We start from the raw sequence: 5,700 nt of genomic DNA, 5'->3' as shown, positions 1-5,700 counted from the left end.
AAAGTTAAATCGACAAAAAAAGGATTACGAAGGGCTATATAATGATTAAAAGGACAATTTACCAGAAGGATATAACCACATTAAATATTTATGCACCCAATGACAGAGCTGCAAGATACATAAAACAAACTCTAGCAGCATTGAAAAATGAGATACACAGCCCCACAATTATAATAGGATACTTCAACACACCACTTCTGGTGAAGGACAGAATGTCCAGAAAGAAGCTCAATAAAGGCATGGAAGATCTAAATGCCACAACCAACCAAATCGGTCTCATAGACATATACAGAACACTCCACCCAACAGCAGCCAAGTATACTTTCTTTTCTAGTGCACATGGAACATTCTGTAGAATAGACCACATATTAGGTCATAAAGCAAGCCTTAGCAGAATCCAAAACATCGAAATACTACAAAGCATCTTCTGTGACCACAAGGCCATAAAAGTAGAAATCCATAACAGAAAAAGCAGAGAGGGAGAAGAAATCAAACCCTTGGAAACTGAACAATACGCTGCTCAAAAACGACTGAGTTATAGAAGACATTAAGGATGGAATAAAGAATTCCATAGAATCCAATGAGAATGAAAACACTTCTTATCAGAACCTTTGGGACACAGCGAAAGCAGTGCTCAGAGATCAATTTATATAAAAAATGCACACATACAGAAAGAAGAAAGGGCCAAAATCAAAGAATTATCCCTACAACTTGAACGAATAGAATGAGAGGAACAAAAGAACCCCTCAGGCACCAGAAGAAAGCGAATGATAAAAATTAGAGCAGAATTAAATGAAATAGAAAACAGAAAAGCAATTGAAAGAATTAACAAGACCAAAAGCTGGTTCTTTGAAAAAATTAACAAAATTGATAAACCACTGGCCAAACTGACAAAAGAAAAACAGGAGAGGAAACAAATAACCTGAATAAGAAATCAGATGGGCAATATCACAACAGACCTAACTGAAATTAAAAGAATCATATCAGATTACTATGAAAAATTGTACTCTACCAAATTTGAAAACCTAGAAGAAATGGATGCATTTCTAGAAACACACTACCTACCTAACCTAACACAAACAGAGGTAGAACAACTAAATAAACCCATAATAAAAGATGAGATTGAAAAGGTAATCGAAAAACTCCCAACAAAAAAAGCCCTGGCCCAGATGGCTTCACTGGAGAGTTCTACCAAGCTTTCAGAGAAGAGTTAACACCACTACTACTAAAGGTATTTCAAAGCATAGAAAAGGACGGAATATTCCCAAATTCATTCTATGAAGCCAGCATACCCGTGATACCAAAACCAGGTAAAGACATCACAAGAAAAGAAAATTACAGACCTGTAACCCTCATGAACTTACATGCAAAAATCCTCAACAAAATTCTAGCCAATAGAATTCAAGAACATATCAAAAAAAAAATTCACCATGACCAAGTGGGAGTCATACCAGGTATGCAGGGATGGTTCAGCATTAGAAAAACAATTAATGTAATCCATTACATAAATAAAACAAAAGACAAGAACCACATAATCTTGTCAATTGATGCAGAAAAGAAATTTGACAAAGTTCAACACCCATTCATGATAAAAACTCTCAGCAAAATAGGGAAAGAAGGAAAATTCCTCAGCATAATAAAGGGCATTTATGCAAACACAACAGCTAACATCATCCTAAATGGAGAGAGTCTGAAAACATTCCCCTTGAGATCGGGAAGCAGACGAGGATGCCCTTTATCACCATTCTTATTCAACAATGTGCTGGAGGTCCTAGCCAGAGCAGTTAGGCTAGATAAAGAAATAAAGGGCATTCAGATTGGTAAGGAAGAAGTCAAACTATCTCTATGGCAGATGACATGATCTTATACACAGAAAACCCTAAAAAATCCTCTGGAAAACTACTGAAACTAATAGAAGAGTTCAGCAGAGTATCAGGATACAAGGTAAACATACAAAAATGAGTTGGATTCCTCTACACCAACAAAAAGAACATCGAAGAGGAAATCACCAAATCAATGCCATTTACAGTAGTCCCCAGGAAGATAAAATACTTAGGAATAAATCTTACCAGAGACATAAAAGACCTATACAAAGAAAACTACAAGACGCTACTTCAAGAAACCAAAAAAGACCTACGTAAGTGGAAGAACATACCTTGCTCGTGGGTAGGAAGACTTAACATCATAAAAATGTCTATTCTACCAAAAGCCATCTATAGATACAACACAGTTCTGATCCAAATTCCAATGACATTTTTTAATGAGGTGGAGAAACAAATCACCAACATCATATGGAAGGGAAAGAGGCCCTGGATAAGTAAAGCATTACTGAAAAAGATAAACAAAGTGGGAACCCTCACACTATCTGATTTTAGAACCTATGCTATGAGTCAGAATTGACTGGACAGCAGTGGGTTTTTTTTTTTTTTATTATACTGCCACAGTATTCAAATAGACCAATAGAACAGAATTGAGAATCCAGACATAAATCCATTCACTTATGAGCAGCTGATATTTGACAAAGGCCCAAAGTCAGTTAAATGGGGAAAAGACAGTATCTTTAACAAGTGGTGCTGGCATAACTGGAAATCTATCTGCAAAAAAAAATGAAACAAGACCCATACCTCACACCATAGACAAAAAGTAACTCAAAATGGATCAAAGACCTAAATACAAAATTTGAAACGATGAAGATCATGGAAGAAAAAACAGGGACAATGCTAGGAGCCCGAATACATGGCATAAACAGTATACGAAACATTACTAACAATGCACAAACACCAGAAGAGAAACTAAATAACTGGGAGCTCCTAAAAATCAAACACCTATGCTCATCCAAAGACTTCTCCAAAAGAGTAAAAAGATTACCTACAGATTGGGAAAAAGTTTTTAGCTAGGACATTTCCGATCAGCGTCTGATCTCTAAAATCTACATGATACTGCAAAACTCAACAACAAAAGGACAACCCAATTAAAAAATGGGCAAAGGATATGAACAGGCGCTTCACTAAAGAAGACATTCAGGTAGCTAACAGATACATGAGGAAATGCTCATGATCATTAGCCATTAGAGAAATGCAAATCAAAACTACAATGAGATTCTATCTCACTCCAACAAGGCTGGCATTAATCCAAAAACCACAAAATAATAAATATTGGAGAGGTTGTGGAGAGACTGGAACTCTTACACACTGCTGGTGGGAATGTAAAATGGTACAACCACTTAGGAAATCAATTTGGCCGCTTCCTTAAAAAGCTAGAAATAGAACTACCATAGGATCCAGCAATCCCACTTCTTGGAATATATCCTAGAGAAATAAGAGCCTTTACATGAACAGATATATGCACACCCATGTTCACTGCAGCACTGTTTACAATAGTAAAAGATGGACACAACCAAGGTGCCCATCAATAGATGAACGGTTAAATAAGTTATGGTACATTCACACAATGGCATACTACGCATCGATAAAGAACAATGATGAATCTGTGAAACGTTTCATAACATGGAGGAATCTGTAAGGCATTATGCTGAGTGAAATTAGTCAGTTGCAAAAGGACAAATATTGTACGAGAACACTATTATAAGAACTTGAGAAATAGTTTAAACAGAGAAGGAAATATTCTTTGATAGTCACAAGAGCGGGGAGGAAGGGAGAGGGGTATTCACTAATTAGATAGTAGACAAGAACTATTTTAGGTGAAGGCAAAGACAACACACAATACAGGAGAGGTCAGCACAACTGGACTGAACTGAAAGCAAAGAAGTTTTCTGGATAAACTGAACACTTCAAAGGCCAGCGTAGCAGGGAAGGGGGATTGAGGACCATGGTTTCAGGGGACATCTAGGTCAATTGGCATAATAAAATCTATTAAGAAAACATTCTGCATCCCACTTTGGAGTGGCGTCTGGGGTCTTAAACGCTAGCAAGCGGCCACCTAAAACACATCAATTGGTCTCAACCCACCTGGAGCAAAGGAAAATGGAGAACACCAAAGACAGAAGGTAATTATGAACCCAAGAGACAGAAAGGGCCACATAAACCAGAGACTACATCAGCCTGAGACCAGAAGAACTAGACAGTGCCCAGCTACAACCAATGGCTGCCCTGACACGGAACACAACAGAGAACCCCTGAGGGAGCAGGAGAACAGTGGGATACAGACCTCAAATTCTCATAAAAAGACCAGGCCTAATGGTCTGACTGAGATTAGAAGGACCCCAGAGGCCATGGTTCCCAGACCTTCTGTTAGCCCAAGACAGGAGCCATTCCCAAAGCCAACCCTTCAAACAGGGATTGGACTGGACTATAAGAGAGAAAATGATACTGGTTAGGAGCACGATTCTTGGCTCAAGCAGGCACATGAGACTAGGTGGGCAGCTCCCATCTGAAACGGAGATGAGAAGGCAGAGGGGGTCAGAACCTGGCTGAATGAACATGAAAATAGAAGGTGGAGAGAAGGAATGTGCTGTCTCATTAGGGAAATAGCAATAAGGAGTATACCCCAAAAAAACACCAGTGCCGCCGAGTCGATTCAAGGTGTATTTAAGTTTTTGTATGAGAGACTGACTTGATTTGTAAACTTTCACTTAAAGCACAATAAAAATTAAAAAAAAAAAAAAAAGATTACCACCAGGAAAACCCTATGGAGAAATTCTACTGTGTAACAAACGCATGGATTGCCAGGAGTTAGAACTGACTTGAGAGCAATGAATTTTGATGCAATGGGGAAACTTTGGTTTTGGTCTTAGATAAAATCACGCTGTGGGATTATCACTGGTAAAACACCAACACATATCTTATCAATACACCCAAGGCAAATGTGCTTTTGGAGAAAGTCTGCACGGTCCAGAGGCCACAGGGCAATAAATGCACACCGTCCAGAACAGAGCGAGCCAGTTCTGCCGTGATCAGTGCCCACTGAGCAGGACTGAGGTGCCACTTGGGAGCAAAGCGCACCTGCCTCCTACCTGAACAAAGATGAAGAACAAAGATATGCTGCCTCTCCAGCTAGCCTCGCACAGGGAGGGGGTGAGTGTCGGCAAACAGTCACCACCATAGTCCCTGTCCTACCACACCGGGAAGCTTGATGGAGAAAGGAGAGGGCTTCTGGAGGGCTTCTAGCAAGAAGGGACGGTGCTGACTTGAAGGTGGCCTCCTGGCCCTGGCCTCCTGGGGGTGCCAGCCTGGTGGGGGGGAGGTGGGGAGCAGCGGGAGGGAAAAGTCCATTCCCACACTTCAGGGTGGGAGTGTGGAGTCCTGCTCTGGTGAAGGGCTGGGAGATGGGAGGACACTGGAGAAGAGGAGCTCTCCCCACCCCACCTCCACATTGTTCCCTTACCCTATGGCAGGAGAGTTCACCTCTGAAAATGCCCAAATCCTGCCCTTCTGTCTGTCTTGTAACTGGGTGTGTCTGACTTAGGGCTGTAGGCAGGCAGGCAGTTGCTGAACTCCTCATGGTGACAGTGGGGGTGAGGGTGTTGGTGGGAGTGAGGGTGTTGGGGGTGGGTGTGGGAGTGAGAGTAAGGGTGTGATGAGGGTGAGAGTGAGGGTGGAAGTGAGGGTGTGGTGGGGGTGAGGGTGTCGGTGGTGGTGGTAGGGGTGAGAGTAACGGTGTGGTGGGGGTGAGGGTGAGGGTGTGGTGAGGGTGTGGTGGGGTGAGGGTGTTGGTGGAGGTGGGGGTGAGAGTGAGGGTGTG

The sequence above is a fragment of the Loxodonta africana genome, chromosome 3 (assembly GCF_030014295.1).
Source record: "Loxodonta africana isolate mLoxAfr1 chromosome 3, mLoxAfr1.hap2, whole genome shotgun sequence".
Taxonomy (NCBI): Eukaryota; Metazoa; Chordata; class Mammalia; order Proboscidea; family Elephantidae; genus Loxodonta; species Loxodonta africana.
This window is presented reverse-complemented; position numbering follows the sequence as displayed.